The sequence below is a fragment of the Balearica regulorum genome, chromosome 12, assembly GCF_011004875.1.
Source record: "Balearica regulorum gibbericeps isolate bBalReg1 chromosome 12, bBalReg1.pri, whole genome shotgun sequence".
In the NCBI taxonomy this organism is placed as follows: domain Eukaryota; kingdom Metazoa; phylum Chordata; class Aves; order Gruiformes; family Gruidae; genus Balearica; species Balearica regulorum.
Window position 1 is genome coordinate 5,210,702 of NC_046195.1, and position 20,466 is coordinate 5,231,167.

Genomic DNA, 20,466 nt, shown 5'->3' on the forward strand with positions numbered 1-20,466 from the left:
AAGGTGGGAGTTTAAGGGTATGCAGTTAATTTGCAATCTTATTTGTAAAGGAAGCGATTAGCGTAGAAAGGATTTCTAGCAAGAAATTCCTAGCCTAGAGAGAATAACTAAAAGTTTAGGCGTGTCATAATCTTGTCTATGTGTATGTTGCCAGAGGTAGAGTTCCTCTTCAGAACACCCTGTGCTGTGGAGCAACCCTTCCTTCTTGAGATCACCTGTTCCATAGGAAAGTACATTGGGAAATCTCACTTGTAACCCTTCACAAAGGGGGTGGATGCATCCATATACCTTGTGAAGAGCATGTGATGAGTTTGTCATGCGTTCTTCGTGCAGCAAAAGAACTGGAATGGTTTCATAGTGTGAAAAAGTGATTATCCTAAATAAAATTGGTTTGGAATTCATTCACATTCTTCGTAAGATCAGGTTCATGGGCAGAACAGAAAAAGTGTGGGGGTTTTCTGCTCATCTGCTGAGCTAAATTGCCAATCAGATATTTGTGCCTCCCAGAAGAAGAAAGCCTACCCTTTTTGTTGACACAGTTGTTTAATACAGCTTTATTTCAGAAACCACATTGTTATGGACAGCAGTTAGGATAAAGAGAAACTCATAATTAAGGCTTACACGTGGAACTCCCCCTTGAGATGCACCTAGGTTTATTGCAACTAAGCTAATCTGATGCTTCTCAACTTGATGTCCATGAAATTGCCTGTTCTCCCAGGATTTTGCTAACTTATGTTAAAAGTATCATGAACTATCTGGAGTTAACACATAATCATAACAATATATTTGGGAGATCTGCAATGACAAACTGAGCCAACTTTGTCTTTTGAGGGTGCAGCTAAAAACCAGAGTATAGAGGACTGAGTTAATTGCAAAATGCTGAGTTGACATTTGAATCAAAATGGATTTGTTTTAGTAGTTTAACTTTGCGGTGTGAATTTAAACCTCTTTTGTATTGCATCTATACTGTAGGAATACACTGACATAAGATTGTGCAGTAAGAATGAAGAAGAAAACCTTCAACATTAGAAGGAACGTAAGATGTAAAATGCTTATAAATATAAATGGGAATTAGAAGGAGGCTAATAAAACCAGGGTACCAAACTTTTAAAATTTGTGTTGTGAATTATTAAAAATAATTGATGTTAATGGAACAAAGCATGTTCTGAGTTTTTTGAGAGAAAGATTTTCCTTCTGAATTGAAGGTCAGAGAGCTTGCCCTTTTAAATGCCAGCTCTGGCACTGTTGTACCATTTTAAGCTTTCATTAAGTAGTGACAATGGCTGTTAGGAAGATTTCAGTTTCTCTAATTAAGTACTTTTAGCAGGAGTGAAAGTTAAAGGGGAAAGGTACTAGCAAAGCTACTTCTTAAACTTAGACCTGGAGTCTGTGTTGCCTTGAACAAGTATGTTTCTAGAGGTAATCTACACATGTTATTATCATGTTATTATCAGGGTGGAGGTTATAGAAAAGGACAGGAGATGTAATACAACATCTGTTTAAAAACTGTCATCTTAGTAATGCCAAACCAATATTTGGTCTTCTGTGCGCTATGAAAACCAGAAATGAACTTGTCTTCCATAGAAACCTCTGTGTGGCAGACTTCAACTACCTTTAGTTGTTTTGCTTTCTTCCCCCCCCCCCCCCCCCCCCCCCAAGGAATACCTCAAATAACAAAACAGAAGTTTAATCCTCCCCTAAACTTTTTTCTTAAGCTTGTTTTTCACTGAGAAATATTACACAGAACTTTCCCTGGATCTGAATTCAACCAAGATTCAACCTTGCCTTCTCCTACTTGCAGTAAAACATGTGCATAGCTCTATCTTGACTGCACCTGTAGAACGAGTTAATATTTCTCTGAGAAGCTGTGCTGGCTGGCTAGATAGCCCAGTCACCCTGTTATCCTGATATATGTGAAATGATACTGTTGACAACGGAGAAGTGTGTGTTACAAAGCACACAAAACGTTTCCTATCCGAGATTATTCTTCTAGATCCAGTTCTCTCCAATTAGCCTGCCTGTCGTCTTTCCTTGTCTGAACATACAAAGGCATACACAACATCAGAGGTTGATAAACTGTGATAACAGTTGCATAATGATTTTCATCAAGTAACTTTTGCCATAAAAATAGCTGTTTCTTATTGCTTTTGGGATATTTGAGTTTCTGATTCTTCTTGGATCATTCTAATTTACTGGAGGTAGTTTTTGGAGAGGTTTTTTTTTTCCTTTGGGCATGATGATAAACCCTTCGAGACTTAAATGTGCAGATAAAATACAATTGATTACACAGTATTTGATTGTTCAGCTGGATGCATATCACTCTTGTGGCTGCAGAATAAGACAGCTTTGAATCTCTTAGGGAGTTACTGAACAAGATGGGTATTTTTTTTAATATTAAAAAAACCCCATAGTTCTGAAGAAATCTGTTTAGCTGTAATACCCATGAGCTGTGTGAGTTCGAATGTCATCCTGTTCTAGCCATACAACACGAGTATGTTGTGAAACATACCTGACGGCAGGGTAATTGGTATCAGGCAGGTTTATCTGCGTGTATGCCTTGACTCTGGGAAGGGCTTTGCAGAACCTTGTCTCTTACATTAAGCCCAGTCCCATCAAACAGGAAAATACCAAAATGGATTGTGATTTTCTGTTATCAGTTGTTGACATACTGACATAGATTAGAACATGTGTAACCGAAACTGTTAAGGGTTTAAGTTGTCTTTGTGTCTGTCCGTAGCAAGTCGATTGAGGCAGTACATTCCTTTTGCTGTATTTCTTCCCATCTAAAAATGTATCATTTCCCTTTATAAAGTCTTGTGCATAATTCTGGCTTGGCTTTTTGTGATTATATGTAGAAGAGTTGTGGAAGGAAGCTTGAGGAACTACTTTTCTTGATGTTTGCGCTAAGCATTGGGCGCTGGTACCATTTTGGGGATGTGTAGTGTCTGGGCGGGGGGGGGCGGGTGTCTTGTTTGTGAGGGTTTTTTGGTTTTGGGGTTTTTTTGTTGGTTTGGTTTTTTTTTAATATCTTATCTCTTGTTAAAGCTGAGTACATTTGATTTGTATGGGGCTTTGGCTGGAGTTTACACATGGGGGTTTTAGCTTAGTTCTTACTTGCTTTAAATATGTAGGAAGTCAGCTTATCTACGGGTAGCCATATAGCATCTTGTATTTTGGAGACTTTAACAGTCTCTGTGGGCTGTACTCTAAAGTTTCTGCCCGCTTCTGGAATGAACAATGCTGTTCATACTACTTCCTTTTATAGTCTTGTTTCTGTGTATCAGCTTGATACTACAGAAACTTTCATGTTGCCAGACATCATGAAGATTATTGCACTGCCAAAATCCCTAATTCCAGACGTACGTTTTCTTCACAGTATACTTAAAAATTACCATTTCTTTCCAGTGTTACTGATAGTCATCCAAGGCCCAAGTTCCAAAAGTATGAATGCCTTCCCTTCATTGGTCTCCGTAATGTACTGTATCAAATCTACACTAAAAAGTGCTTTTTGGTTAATGAATTATTAAGCTTTTTCACTTTTTATGAGCATCTACTGGGATTGTGCTAGTGGAGTAAGCAAATAAACAGTGTGTTCACCTGTAGTTTGCACTGACAGCAGTTCTGGGAGCAATAGAACAATGTATTTTGTGCTGAAAATAGGAAAAAGGAGCAGCAAAGACTGGCTGACACTGCCAGGCCTCTGGGAAGTTTAAATAAAACTATTAAGCGTATTTGCAAAGGCGATTCCCCTTCCTTGACAGGAAGAAAGTGTCGAGTATATTTACAAAAGCCTTGCCTTTTTCTGACAAAATGTACCGACTTCCGAAATTTTATCAAAAATGCCAGTGTAACTGCCATCTGCTCTTATTCTGTTTGCCTTTTCCATCTGGATACGAACATATCTCTGTATAAACATAACCCACCTACTAACTCATCAGTTCTCTAGCCTGCCTCATCAATTGTAGCACTTACATGGTGATGTAACCTGTCATCAGCTTGATCAAGAGTGGATTGTGACCTCGCTAAATTAATGACTCCAGCTAGAAGGACATGCTGAGTAGGCATCGCATAGGAATCAAACAGAAGTTTGTCCATTTAGAAAGGATGCAGTGGACGGTTTGGGGAAAGGGATTTGTATATCGAAAGCTGTCTCCATGCCTGCATTGGCCCGTTGTTATAATCCTGAGTAGCATCTGCTATGGGGAGCATAAATGTACAGAGGAGATTGGTGTCTTTATCACATCATGTTTCTAATGCTGACTAGTTGTTAGATTTCTGAGAAACGATTACATATGAACTCTGTTTTGAGCCTTGCAAGTTTCTGTTGGCTTTTCCCCTTTCTTATTTAAAGGAAGTTAATCTGAGCTATTCAGTTTCATATTTTGATTTTTAATTGTTAAATTGATTTATTCTTCACCACAGTTCTGAGTAACTGGAAATAAGGATTTATTTCAGAATGCAGAATGCACCTGGGTTATGGGTTCCTCATCTGTGATGGAGGGAAACAAACCGGTGCAAATATGTGGCTAGACAGCAAGCCAATTTATGTGACCTAGGAACCTGGCTGCTCATTCCTTACTCCTTCCAGCATTCGTGTTTCACCTGTTTGTGGTCTTGCCACACTAAAATAATGGAACATTACTTGTGCGGTACATGTTACTGTTTTTATAAGGAAAAAGGGTACATTGGGTGTATGCTGTACTCAAATCTGTTCTTACACTTGACCTGCTGGTGTTTTCAGTAACTAATTTCATAATATTGTTGGCATCTCTGGATGTGAGGTTGGGAAGTCTGTCTTCAGCCATGCCTCACCAGGACATGGTACTTTGGAATCCATATTGTACCAAAGCCCTAGCAGAGTACCTAAGGGACCTCCGAAATAGGTGCTTGTACCTGTGAAATAGATGCTTCTCATTTTTCCAGCTCACTAGGGCTACATCTCTCTGCTTGAGATTTTGTTGGTATCAGACATGCCATGCTCCAAGTAAAAATATTGCAGAGGCCTTGTAAATGGCGACTGAAATCACCTATGTTTACTGGATGAATACCTACTTGAGTAAATCACATTCTGATGAAAGAAATTGCACCTGTGTCTTTTCCTTCTGATGTAAATTGAGGTGCAGTTTTTTGCATGCTACTAAATGCCTGGCACCTACCCGCTTAACAGGAGGGCAAGGGAATGGAGTCCTCTAGAGTCAAATTAATGATACCAGGTTACTTTTATACATAAAATACTATATCAGTAATTGGTGTGATGATATACCTTGCCTCCACCTCTACTCTTCCATCGAGTCCCTTAGTTTCCTGCTACTTTTCTTTACAGAAGAGTCCCGGTCCCTTCTTCCAGTTCAATCTGGTCAGATTTGTCCTGTGATTGAATAAGAGACAGGGTAGCCAAAAGACTGGGCTAGTGCATCCAGAATCATTAATTCAGTCAGTCAAACAAATGGGAGGCAAGAGAACAAGAAACAGTGACCAATTGGTCACATGGCGGGGGATCTGCCCTGAAGCACGGAACATGCTGAGTTCAGCCCCTGAGCTGGATGGTCACAAATGCCATAATGATTTCTTAGCATGGCCCTGGCTGTGGTAGCTCATGCCAGCCTGCTGAGCAAGTTTGGCCAGGCTTCTTCAGATTCACAGATAAGATTTATTCCTGAAGCCTGACCTACATGAGTGTGTATCTAAATGTGTGAAAGCTGTGATTTGATGGCAAGCAATGAAAGGTCATAGAAAAAGCAGGCAATGCATTTAAATCAAAATGATGAAGCTGGGTAATTTCATTAGCAACAGTTGTATTTACTGGAAGTCACAGATGGTGCAGTTTAGCTTATGGCCAATTTGTTAAGACAAAATAAGTATAAAGAAAGAAATATTCCAAGTGAGAGGTGGTTAAAAATTAAATAGGCACCAGATGGCTCAAGATTGTCCTTCATACAAATTTGGTGAAAGAAGACATAAACAATCCAATAGCATTTCTGAATGGGACACTTACAGGCTGGCTAGGCCTTTATCAGAGCTAGGTTTTAAAGCAGCGTGATTAAACTTCCCTCACGTTGTAACATCTGACATCCCAGCAGAATGTTCTATGTGAACTTTCAAATTATTTTCTAACTGCTATGTTGTATAAACTGAGACACAAGGTAAATGGAATAATCTGTAAAGATGTCAACCTTCAGCTACCGTTAAAGTAACCTTAGCTTTTACTTAAAACAAGGAGGAAAGCTTTTACTGTGCAATGTATATTTCTACATCTGGATGTATGCACGTGAATACACAAGCCTTTATGCTCGGAGAATGGCATTCTTTCAGGTCTTGCTTGCTTTTGGGAAGTGTTAGCAATTGTTACACATCACTGATGTAAACTGAAGTTACAGCCCTAGACTATATTCCAGGGGATACAAGTTCCTTTTCCAGGCAGCATCACAAATAATTTCCTGGCTCTGGAAAAACTCTCTTTCCACATGTGTGCACTTTATCTATACACTAGCACCTCTGGTGAGGTTTGGGGGTCAGAAGCTGTTAAGATTTTTTGCATACCATCTAGGACTGCTAGAGCTGATCACATTAGCACTGATGCCTTTGAACTCTCTTGTAAAACAATTGACAATACTGATTCCCCATGTTTCTAGTTGGATAATATGATTTTATTATATATAGCGCCTGGATTCTGTTTTCTGCTCATGTGCGTCACATAGTCTTTCTTACACAGGTAGATGTTAGGAGATTTATAATGTTTTGTCCATACTAAAGTACACCCCTGTGCAATACCAGTAAATTTAACAGTAAAAAAAGAAAGGGTAAAAACATTATAAAGGATTCCAAGGAAAAGGAGTCAGCATAATGTTACTAAAATGTGCTCCCTGGTTTTATTTGGAGCACTTAATATAGGTGATATCAGAGACACAGCAGAAATTTCTTTAAAGCAAGCTGCATGTATGGAGCTGGTTTCCCCGGGGGTGGCAGGGAGGAGGGAAGGGGGAAAAAAAAAAAAAAAAAAAAGAAAAGCAAAGGAAAACAGCCTTGAATGAGAGGCAGCTGGAGACTCTGTTGACTAATTAATGAGCAACATACACTTAAGAGCTTTTGCTCATCCTGCACTAGCTTTGCACATTTTCTACTGCATGTTACATTCTCTGGATATGAAAGCTCTGCAAGTGGTGCCTGCTTGCAGGGAAAAGGCTACACTTGAAAAGATGGCTGTACTTACTGAAGGGAAATGAAAACATTTACAAATGTCCTGGAAAAGCCTGGAAGAGTCCAGATGGGGAACATGATTTGAAGAATTTTACAATCAAATGAAATTTTAAAAAAAAAAAAAAATCAGGATGATCTAGGAATACTTTTTGCATGTGCCAAGGTAACAGTAATGCACATACACCAACCACAGCCTTGCCAGGGCAATACATTCTTTCATAAGGAAGATTTTATGTCTCGGCTGATGGAGTTGCACCTATGAATGGGAAGGTGATTAACAGTCATGGCTTTGTGTTGAAAAAGACCATCCAAGTTAGGGTAATAATGATTTTTTATTTTTCTTTCAAGGCAAAAATACAAAAACGGTTTTACTGACCTTGACTAGAAATAGCACAGGCTTTTTATTGTATGTAACTACAGTGCTTTCTATGTGGAAAGAGAAAGGGGGAAGGGAGGAAAGGGAGGCTAGGAGGAAATCAGGCCCTTTAAAGTATGCACTCTGAAAACTTTGTATTCAGCTACTGCCTTTTAGTTAACCTTTGCAAAATGGTTAAATCTCAGTGCCTGAGCAGTGAGTCTTTTGCCTCCTCTTCTGAGACTCTGTCACCTTCTGCCTGAAGTTAGACCTGCTCTGATTGTACAAGCAAAAGTAGTAATGGTCAACTCCAGCAGTCTCTACACTGGTACACTCTGACCCTCTCTGTCCTGCACATACCACACCATCTTGCACACCTCCCAACATTCTTACTGTTCCACAGATGTGCCTAGTTCATAACCATGGTTCTCTTTCGTGCATATAGGCAAATGCAAGTTGTCTTGAACTCACAATTAATGCGATTATGGGGCTGAATACTAACCCCAGTTACAGAAATAGCGCTGAGCACGATTTGTCATTACCTATGTTTGAAGCTAATCATGTTCCGTAGTCAGGCAGCCCCTTGTTGCTGATATCTTTTGTCAGCAAAGTGTAGGGACAGTAGTACAGGTGGAAAAAGAAGACGACGACTTATGGGTGATGAATGACAAGATGAGTAGAGGCTTTGTAGACAGATGAACAAATGCTGTTGCTCTGAAATATATGTCAACTGCTTTTTAAATGTGGCAGATACACCACAGCAGAGAAAGTATAAAGCTTGCAAACTACATAGCAAGAAATTTGTAAATGGAGTGAAGTTTCAATTCTACATCCAATTTTCTACTGGATCAGTTTCATGATTAAGCAGGTCAGATGTTTGTAAGTTTAAAAAAAAAATTGTCGGAGGTAAATTGAAACTGAATTAAAACTCATGTGAATGATGTATTCTGCATATCAGCAGAGAACAACTGAGGCTTAGTGTTAAGCAGCTGGTAAGTGCAGTTATGCAGTATGTATGTAAGTGGTATTAGAGATGATGTTACTGTCCTGGTATTCATTTGTGTTACTTTCTGCATTTGAAATCCTGTGTGGTTTAAATCACATGTGAGGTGTTAACCAAAAGAGTGCAGGACTGTTCTCAATTCTTTTATTTTTGTTAGTACATCTTTGAAGATTCAACACACTTGAGCTAAATAGTTTTATTGTGCTGTCTTGAAGAAGTTTGTTAGCTGAATATGCCTTTAAATATTTTTATTATGGAGGTTTTGTTTTCAAGTGTCTGTTATCTGTCCCAGTATGGCAATATAAGGTAGAACACTTCTTATAAAGACCAAAGACAGAGATAAATAGAGAATTTTGCATATTGCATTAAAAAAAACCCTCTTCATAGTTTGTGGATATGCCTGCTAACAATAGTGTTTGGGTTGTGCAGTCAAACCTTAAGGGAAAAAAAAAAGGGGGGGGGCGTCATTGTTGTAGTTGTCCAGGTTGTCTTGTGGGTAGTATCATAACAAGTCCCATTATTTGCCAAGAGAATAAAATGCCATTTAAATCTGCTAAGCTGAAACCACCTGAAAAGAATTATTGGTCCAATTCATCATTCCCAGAGGTGCTTACAAGCAGCACGCTGTGGCAGAAGCTCTGCATTATAGCCAGAAGAAGGTTCAGATGCGTGACTGAGGAGCTCGATTTACGTGAGTTATATGAAAGGTTTTTTCTGATTACTTTGCTAGTATGTGGGATGTGTGCATGTAGCTGGAAACAACAGGGGATTTTGTATACATCTCATTCAGCTGGTGCTATGTGGATTCTTGTGCAAGAAAAGCCTTTCCTGGCTAATGTTTAGTCCTGCAATAATTGTCTTTCCGCTCAAATATTCACTTTGAAGTCCTGTTCATTTTGGGGTTACTGACTCTGCCAATACCGATTAAAGCTAAGATGCTGAAGTTTTTCTTCCCAGGGCACAAATTTACCACAAGTTTCTTCCTTTTTCTCAGCAGATTAGTCCCGATTCTATCCTCTGTGGTCTTCAAATATCAACTTTGATGAATGTTTCTACAGGGTTTGTGTGTCTGGAGTCTGCCGAGTTTTACTGACCTGTAACTTGGGGCTTTGTTCTGTCGCTGAGGCCCTACCCATGTGTATATCAGCAGAGTACTCTGTAAAATTGAGCAGTTATCCTAAATTTCAATTGTGTATGAATCTTGCATTAGTTCGTTAACTTTCACTAGCTTTGTGCTCAGCCTGTATTGTTAATATATGTAACAAGTACCAAGTTTACAGTGCAAATTAGCATACAGGACGTTTGAAGTTGACATTTTCCATAGCCCATAGAATACAGTCTTTGAGGATTTACAGCAGCTCTTGGATGGAGTTAGGTTGATCCAGGAAAATAAAATTCTTTTCAGTTGAAACCAGGTGGGAAGTTACAGATAGGTAGAATAGGAAGGCAGTTCATGTTCCTAGGTAGTACTGGCACATTCTTGCTTATGTATGCTCCTGTGAATCCTGCCTATATCTCAGGAAGGTTAAAGGAGAAGAGCATATGAAGAAGCATCTGGGTCCAAATTCTGGAGAGACCTTGTTTGCCAGGGTCACATGGGGATTTGTGAAACAACCCAACGTAGAGCTCAGCATGGCTTCCCAGGTTTCCATCACCATTTCTGCATGACAGAAGAGGACATTTCTTTTCCTCTCTGGAGGTGTATGCATTTCAATAGTGCACCATGATTTGATTTTTGTTGTTGTTGTTTTCTCCAGTTAATTCTTTTGCCAGATGAGAAGGTCAAATTCATAGTGACATACTATACAGAAGGAATTGTGTGGAGATGTCTAAGCTGGTAGATACTACAGCAAGTACACTTGTATGTACAGCAACTAAGAACTGCCAGCCAGCCAGAGAAATTGACATATCATACTTAGTACTTTAAGAGCAATTTACATCTTCTAAGGACCATGCTATATAAACACTAATTAATCCCTAATTAACTTATCTATATGTATTAGCCAATTAATCTCTAATTAGTTTGTTTGCAGATTCTTTCACGTTGGGAACTAATTTAGGTGAGGCTTAAACCTCTTGGGACTAGTTCTGATCTCTCAAAGAGGTGTAAATCAGGAGGATGTATAAATCCATTATAATGTAGTGATAGGGATACACCAGTGAAAAACTGCTCCAAGGAATGTATAAATAAGGCTCCTTGTGAGTTCAGAGAGATGTGCTACGCTATGGTGAGAAGCAGCATCAAAATACTCAGAATTAATTAGCCAGTGTCGATGGGGTTTGATTACAGAGTTTTGTTATTTTTAAAATTGATTTCTTCACAGGGCCGCATGTTACTTGAAGACTATTAGCGGGAGTGTACAAAAGTGGCTACCAAGCCTGAGCTGCAAACTTACTGCTAATGCGCCTGTTGTGTGTAGATATCTGAGTGACAGAAGGAGAGTTAGGAAGAGTAACGCTACTGGTTTTAACGTAGAAAACTTGTTCTATCTCCTCTCATGCCACTCATCATGGCTGAAAATACCCTTCAGAGGGATACGTTTGACACACGTTTGGCCTAATGATCCCAGATCTTAAGCTCACTTATCTTTTAAAATGATCGAGATAAAAACATGTTCAGTTTTCAGGGGTGGCAAAGGTGCTGTATGTTTTACAGAGTTGTCTTATCCTGTCTCTAGATTATTGCCTGGATAAACATGAGGGAAGGAGTTCATTTCCCCAGCATTTGAAGACTGTAACTCGTTTGACTGCTTCAGTGATGTCCATTTCCAGTGCCCTCCTTTGGAGGATTTGCTCCTGAATGATAAAGTGATGGCACTGCAAAGGCAGCCTGGCTTTGCCGGTGGACAGTGGGATGTCCCTTCACTCTGGAGCAGGAGGGAGCCAAAGTGTGAAAGCAGAAGGGAGTAGGGTAGCTCAGCTTTAGCTCCTGAGGATTTCCAGGACCATATAGCTTCGTGCCTTGCCCATGCAGATCCCTAAATATAAAATGGAAATATAAAGTCTGAGCCTGGGCAGAACTGTAATGTTACCAAATTGCTGTGTAGTTTTATTGCTATGCTGTTAGGGGAGAAAAATCTCTTACTTCTTAGAAAGTTATAAAGCTCCTTATATTACTTTTACTGAATTAGTTAAATCAGCTGAAGCAGCTAGACTAAGACTGCAGGAAGTAGACTGCCAAATGCTGACACTGGTCATGAAACTGATATTTTATTTAGATGTCCTTGCAACATAGAGCTATCTGACATCATGTTTGTAGCCTGCGTGCAATAGATATATAAGAAATCATATACATTTTGGTAGGTAGTGTTCAGATTCAGTTGTAATAATTCACAGCGTTGCTTCAGGGCTTCCATATTGCTTTGGGCATAAAGCTGTATTATAAATTACAGCACACAAAGCTAAGTTTGACCTACCAGTTGATGCATAATAAACTGACTTAATTCTGAATATTAACTACATATTGTGGCCTAGAGGTTTTTTCCTCTCTAAGTGTAGTACTGAATAATACAAGAATCTTTTTCTCTTGGGTGAAACCTAAATATAAATACATTCCCAGTCTCAATACCACACAGAAAGGTACCGATGGGAGAATATTTTCATCCTAAATATTTCTTGTGGCAGCTGAAAATAATTTCTGAATGTTGCCAAGTGCAGGAAGTAATTATCGAGACTTTTCAAAAAGTAAGCACCAGGAGCTGATGAATGTCTGAGGGATTTTAGTAGTTGTCATTGTGAATGGAGAAATACTCTGATTGCAGTGGCGTATTATTCCTTGTTGTGTCCAGACCTGCCTTAGGAACGTGTTTTAATGGATCCTAGCTCAGGTCTAAAATTTTGCCTTAAGCTGAAGTATATGATAAACAATTTCAGCTCTGGTGAAGATGCCTAAAATAAAAAAGATATGGTCACACCATCTTGGAATTTAAATTCCACTCACAAAGTTTTTGCTATGGATCAATAATGTACGTTACTATAATATCTGCAATATACTTGTCCACCACAGTATCATTTGATGTAAAGACTGCAGCATATTTCAAGTGCTTTACCTAGCAGGGATACAATGCCATAGCACCCAACAGTGTTTTCCATTGCTGATGCATCACTGTTAATTCTCATCTTCAGGTTTAAATGTCTAGGTCTCGGTGAGCAGTCGGCTTTTTCTATTTTTTGGGGTGTTTGGGGAGGGTGTGTGTGTGTGTGTGTGTGTTTTGTTGTTTTTTTGGTGGGGTTTGGGTTTGTTGTTCTGTTTTGGTTTGTTTTTTTAATTTGTCTAGTGCTGCTGTTTAGAACCAGACACACTATGCCTCTCTGCCAGCAGGAGGCACACACCGAGCTCTGAACTGTGGTAACTATGAGGGCCTATCTCATTTTACAGTATGGTCCCTTGGGGAAGCTATGACCTCTTCCCATGCCCAAATCTACCAGGTGACAGGATCTTCCCAGGGCATCCTTTTTTAAGCCACCAACTATCCTAAAAAAAAAACCCGCCAAAAACCCCACAATGTTGTGGCGGTATAAACTTCTCTAAAATGCTGGATGGAAGACCAAAGAATTTCAGTGCATATTTTTCCTTATGGTAGCTCAGAAGTAGAGAAGATAAGGAGACTATTTTTACCTCTGCTACCATCCTACCTTGGGGGAAAAGGGAATGGAGAGGAAGAACGTGGAGTTGGTCTGCTTGGGATCTTCCCCTCCCCTATCCTCCTTGCTGAAGAAGGAAGACCGAAAATTCCAGATCCCCAAACCCTGCTCTCTAGCAAGGTCCATACCAATGGTATCAGTCTGGATAGGCAATGACTAGCTTGAACAATTTAATCAGAGGCGATCTGGCCATTGTTTCATTGCAGGTATCATAGCAGTTACTAATATCACCCAGTTTTTGTTTACCCTTGCCTGAAACACTTCAGGTAGAACCCAGTTGATGCAAATTCCTACTGAATGCTAAAATGCATTTGAAAAGTTGTGATTCAAGAGTCAAGAGTACTTTAAATACCAAGTCATCAGAAAATTGGTTTTGGGGCGGGGGGGAAAGACTCATTTCAAAATATTCTGACAATAGTCTTGAATCAGCTTTTAACTACTTAGATTCCCCCCCCACCTCCAGTGTTTCTGTCTCTACAATTTCTTACAATATTTTATCTTGGAATTAAAACCTGTTGTGATAATATCTCATTTTCAGTAGAGTCCTGGTGAGAAGCACATGACAAACAGCAGTCCCCCCAACCATTTCCAGATACATACTTCATCCATCATAAATATTTAAAAGTCAATCATTATTGAAAATAGCTGCATACTTCCTTCAAGTGATCAGCCACTAATAGCTGAAGAACTCTGAGTTTTTTAAAAAAAACACAACTCAACAACTGGTTTTCATAGAGTTCCCCCTGACCCAGCCCTTCTTTCTATTTTGCAGAAGGGAGAATCACAGGATAGCACTGTTTTCTAATTATCCTCCAACTAGCAGCCAAGTTAATTTGACAGTTGAAACTTCTTTCTAGGGATTGCTCCCATTTGCAGCTGCCTTTTGGTAGCTTGATCTAGGTCTTCAACTAGGTATTTGACTGTAAGGAATGACGCTGTGAATGATGCTATGCTTTTTTTCCGGTCAAGGAAGACTATGGACTACGAGATTTTCGCACAATTTTTTGTTGGGTACATGTAACCATGAAGAGCAGAAAACCTGAAAAATAGAAAATTAATAGCAATAGTAAATAGAAAATTAACTCTATCCCAGGCAAAACCAGCATGAGACTGAAAACTGAGAATCTCTTTAAAAGAATCTCAAATCTCAGTGCTATGTGAGTACTTTAAACTTGGTGCAGTTAGTTTGCAAGAATGAAAGGTTATTGGCTTTGCTTTAAATTCCAGTTTGCAGTCACTGTTATTTTAAACCTGAAGCTTATGCCTGGCAAACTTTGAGTGAAGCTTGGCAGTGGCAGCAGGATAAAACTGTAAGCGAAGAGTTCTTGTCTTGGCTGTTTCTTGCCTGGCAGGGTAGAGTGTTGGTTTGTTCTTTTATTTATTACATATTGGCAATTGCATTTATAAGAAAATAACAGCTGATATTTATGTGTTATCTGAATATATGTAGCTTGTTACAGTCAGATTTCATCTGTTTGTGCATTTAAAAATGTATGTGTGAGGCATCTGATGGTGTGACTTTTCCAATGCACTCTTAGAGTAGATAGAGGGTTGAGATTATTTGATGATATCCTGGATGGTGAAGAGACACAGAAACCAACCTAGTGCTATAGGATGCGTTGTCTTTTAGCTATGGTATCATGAGTCCTTATTTTTGCACTGCTCAAGTCCACAGCCTACATTCAGTCCCAAGATTCACGTGATATTCTTTAGTTTCCAGCCATGTGATGGAGTTAGTGAGATATAAAGTGAGCAAATGACCCCTTATCTTCTGCCTCTTCTCCTTCCAGAGAGGAACTCAATACATTACTGACACTGGGCAAGTCTGTACAAATAAAGACAACCCAGTGTTTGCAGAGCAGTGAGGTTCTTTCCCTGCAGTTGTCTTTTCCGTGTGTCATGAGTGTTGCGGACCACCTGTTCCCCTCACCACAGGTCCATGTATGCACCTAGCTGCTCTCCATGTGCTATTCACATGCACAGTATATTACTAGAGTTTCTGGACTGCTAAGTCCTGTGCAAGGCAAATGCAATATGGGTACTGTTTTGGGGAGCAAATCCTGTTTGGTGCCATTAGCTAGTACTGTGACTTGCAGATGTTTTAAAGTAATGACCTAATAAACAGATAGTAGAGATAAATGACTGCCTTTTCCAACTCACCCCACCCCTTTTTTGGCTATTTTCCTTGAGAGTATTTTGGAATAAATGACTAGAATAGTTTTTTGAAACTCGGGACTGACTGGGGATAGTTGGTTCCACAGACAAACACTACCTACTTCAGCTAAATAAAGCTGTGTGGCTGACAGGAAAGAAATTTGGCACTAGCATCCCACACTGAACTAATGAAGTGCCAGAACATCTTCACTTGTAAACTGTCCATCTTTGGAGGCTATTGCATTCTGCCTTCCTTTCTTTCTATGGCTGATACAAGAAAAAGGCAGAAAGCAATACCTGATACTAGGTAGATGTTTCTTGTTCTCTATTGAAACACTCATGGTGATTGGTTGGGGTTTCTGTTTCAATAATTCCAGTCTTTGTTTTGGGCTCTTCTTAGCATGTTATGCTATTTGAATTGGATTTTTCTATGTATGTACTGAACAGGTCTATGACAGTCTTAGGCAGTGCAAGATGATAGCCCTGTTGCAAGTCACCTCATTTGGCCTGGTTAACTGAATTTATTCAGTTGAGGAATAAATGCTGTGGTAGGTAGTTGGAGGTGAGGAGCCTAGCTGGTCACTTCGTTTTGGCTTTCTGGTGTTGTGTACCCTTTCAGGGTTGTGGACGTCTTCCTCCTGCATGTTACCCTCACTCTTTTTTTCTCCATAATCTATCTTCTTGGTAATTAGGTTGTAGCCTGCTTTTGCTTTTGGTGCAAGTGACCCATAATTGGATTGTGTTCTCAGAGATAAACTGCAAGCACTGTATCCCTGATTTTACCACCTGGTTTGGCTACCAGTGATAGTAGCTTCTCCAACCACTCCCGAGTGGTCTAGATCTTAAATGAGGAGAAAGAGCCACCCTCAACAGTTTTCAGGTACCCCTTGATCAAACTCCTGAAGCTTTCATTGCTTCCTGGCAGTCTTGGCAAGTTTGCTGGGTTTTTTTTTCTCCTGCTTTGTCTTCAGATACGACGTCTGTTCCCTTGCTGGTGCTCTATTACATCAAGCTCTACTTTGATGTCTGAATCTTACACGGGCACGAAAAGAGTTGTCCCGAATTCTGCTCTGATTCACAAAGACTGTGGTCTTAAGGACGGTGTACCTTTGTTTGCAACACTAGTTGAGCGTATTCCTCCTACTACTCTTTTATATATTGTCTCCTCAGTGGTTCTACTTTTCTGTTGACCAGGCTTTATTTAAGCCAGATCAGTTTTTTGACTCAGTAGGCTAAGTGCCTGTGCTGGCACAAGCAAAGGAGGAAGAAGAGCAAGCATTAAAGGGAGTTTGGAGGAGATGTAAAGAAATACTGTCACTAGGGAGAGCTGTCACCGAAGACTACCTATTGTGAACTGTGGCCTAAAGGTCTGTTATCTTGTAGCAGCTTTAGCCCTGCTCAAGGATCATCTGCCTAATTTCCAGATTTGGAGTCAACAAGCAGCAAGTGTTTCTTAAGATGCTATTCTCCAGTGTCCTTCAGCTGTTTTTTCTCTTCACAGAGTTTTTCCATAGGAATTATTCTGCGTATCCGTATTGCTCTCACTCGTATGGGTGTGAATGAAGTCCACCCAGGGAGGATGGGAAGGAATTAGAGAAGGACTTCTATTGCTGCAACGTGAAAAACGATTACCTACCAGTTGCTTAGTGGTGTCTGCCTAAATGGTTACTCCTAGTCTGAGACAAAAGGAAGTAATTAGTCATATTTTTCAGCCTGAAGTTGGGCTGCTGCAGGCTGTGCTGCACATCAAGGACACACAATTTGTCAGTTACAGTGGCTTGATGGATGTTTGGTAACTATTAGTCTCTGCAAATGAGATGATCTGCCATAGCCCTAAGTCAGCGTAAGAGAGCTCATTTCACAAATGAGGGAGCTGACTCGTAAACAGAATCCTGTTGTATCGATAGCACAGCTAAAGACCGACGGAAATCCAGTTGTTACAGCTTAATGGTCCTCAACTCTGATTGTTTAGAGTGGCAGCTGGTTTTTGGCAGCAGGAACTAAGTTCCTCTGGAGGGAAAACAGGACTTTGCAGCTCCAGAAGTTAGTTTCATCCTAAACATGTTTTGTAACTCATATTCGAATGTTCCTAAGCCAGAAGAATTTTCTGGATGTGAACTCTGTACTTGGGTGATACCTTTGCTGCTTAAAGTAGGGATGAAGTGTCTTCTGTCAAAATTGGATTTTATACTAGTATTTACACATGCTCTGGTAACGTGCCAGTAGCCAGAACAGCAGCTGAAAACAAATATTTCTCTTTCATATCTTATGAAATCACACAGTAAAAACAGACTTCAGGTTTGTAATTTTGCCTGATTTAGCTGTTCCTCTGAAGAAAGCTAACCTTTTGTGTCAGGTCTTAGATCCACAGAAACTGACGTTTTTAAAGCATTAATATCAGACTAAGAAAAAGTCAAATTAGTGTGGCATTAAAAAAAATATTTGTGTGCTATGTGGTACACAAACCATAGGAGTTGTGTAGTATTTATCCTGCACAATGGGACAGTGCTTCACTTATGGCTTTTGAGTAATACTCTAATGCAACTAATGATAGCAGTACATTTTTTTAAACGGGAGCTGGCACAGAATTTAAACAACTTTATATTTCCTACCTGAGGCTCAACTTAGGATGACTCCTTATCGAGTGAAGGACTATCCACTACAAATGAAGATTGCCAATTCATTTTCCTTGTTTCCCCTAGACAAAAACACTTCGAAGTTAGGAAGCACGTTTGGCATATGTCTGTAAAATACTCTCACTGCTTCTCAAACAGAAATCCTGCAATTGTCAAAGACTTTGCCAAGTTGTAAACTTTATGTTTGCAATGTGCATGTGTGTGTGTATATATATTACATGAAATATAGAATCAGAAGTTAATTCAAGCAAAATTACATGCTTCCCAAAAACGTAGTAGTAGGTGTTAGCTCTTCTTTCCTTCATGAGGTGCTGAAGTTCCAGGAACTTCTCATTTGTAAATTTATCAAGAACTAGATTTCCATTTATTAAATTAAACTAATCTCTGCTTTCCGTTCCAGAGCATCCAGAACAAGCTGCTGTGAGACATTCTTTATACAGATAGCCTTGGAGGTAGCCCTATTCTATATGAACTCATCCTTTACACAAAGAAATAATACAAGGGCTGGAGAGGGGAGACACCGTACCAGCCCTCTCAGCACAACAGCAGGACTTCTGGGAAATTTGCTTTAAACCCCAGGCAAGTCCTCTGCTCACTAGATGGCGCAGGCCTATTCTTAGGAATTTGACAGTTGTAAAAAGAAATACGTTGGCTCTTCATGTAAAAGCTTTTCCGTCTTTATTGGTGCAACTGCGAAGTGAAATTTAGTTAGATTTTATCAAACTGGCATGTTGTTGCTAGCCCCAAGAGAGCTGTTGAGGGTGGAGTCTACCACTACTGGTGTAAAATAGCCTGAACTTCTCTATCCCCTGTGAATAGTAACTGCCTACATGGGGAAACCATTTCCACTGATGTTCTTTATATGGCTCTGATGATGTAGAAAGTGTGAAGAAATTCAGAAATAGAATAAAGGAGAACTTGACACTGGAAGGAAATCAACTGAAGTTGACACAGCTATTTCTGGGACTAAAATATAAGAGACGGGAGTAGCTAGGGTCAAAGTAAGGTGGTCCAAAAGAGGGAAAGTTTCCTCCAGTTCCTTCTTGATCAACAAAATCCTGATCCTTCTTTGCTTGCAGAAGGATCTGTATGATTTCTGTACACAATTGACCTAAGAAGATTTGCCAAAAGCCAAGTAGTGCCCTCCACTTTGGCAGAAGGGGCTGCTGGAATAGAAGCCAGGGTGACTGTTACAGCAGGATAACAAAACTAGCTGCATTCCTTAACAAAACAAAACAAAAAAACCCACGACTTCTTTGCCTCATGAATTGTGGCGAAATCCTGTAGCAGCCAAGTCGATAATACATTTGCTGCCTCATCTTGCCTATATAGTAAAATATTTATAACATTTATAACATATTGGGTGAAAATTGTGTGTCAAGTGGCACTGCAGTTTCCACAACTGCCGACTCTCAAGTTGTCCAATAGGTCTCATTTGCGGTCTGGTGGTTGGTGCGGGAGACAAGCAAATTTCTTGTGCAGTGTAGGATTTAATTTTAGACTCCATGCTGCTCTTGTTCTATATCTTCATACTTTATTTTCATCATCATGTAGATCTTTGTAATATGGTAGCCACTAAATGGGGGAGGAGGGCTTAGGTACGTGTCCAAGTAGTACAGTTCTAGGTAGCACCATATGCCGATTTTTCTGAAGAGACAACAGTGAATGGTCCAAGAGCTCTACGTGTGCCAGAATGTGGATAACTGAGGTTTCACATAGTTACAAGTTTAACATTTCTTCAGTTTGTCCTGGTTTCAGCTGAGAGGATTGATTTTCTTCATAGTAGCTAGTGTGGGGATATGTTTTGGATTTGTGCTGGAGACAGCATTGATAATATGGAGATGTTTTTGTTCTATGGACCTATTGTTGAGCAGTGTTTACATGGGGCCAAGGCCTTTTCTGCTTCTTGCACTGCCCTCCCAGCGGGACGGCTGGGGGTGCACAAGAAGTTGGGAGGAGACACAGACAGGACAGGTGACCCAAACTGACCAAAGGGATATTCCACACTATATGACATCATGCTCAGTTTATAAGGAGCTTGGGGGAAGGGGGGGGGGGGGGGGCGGCATTTGGAGTGATGGCATTTGTCTTCCCAAGTAACCGTTATGCGTGACAGAGCCCTGCTTTCCTGGGGATGGCTGAACACCTGCCTGCCCACGAGAAGTGGGGAATGAATTCCTTGCTTTGCTTTGCTTGTGTGTGTGGCTTTTGCTTTACCTATTAAACTTTCTTTATCTCAACCCATGAGTTTTCTCACTTGAACTTTTCCAATTCTCTCCCCCATCCCGATGGGGGGGAGTGAGTGAGCGGCTGCGTGGTGCTCAGCTGCCGGCTGGGGTGAAACCACGACAAGTTAAAATGACTTGAGCAGAGATTCATAGGTAGCTGGTAAATTCTCCAGAGAAAAACTCCAGTAGTGATAATTTTTGTCAATTCTCATCCTTCCTGCTAAAGAGACATAATGCTCAAAATGAACA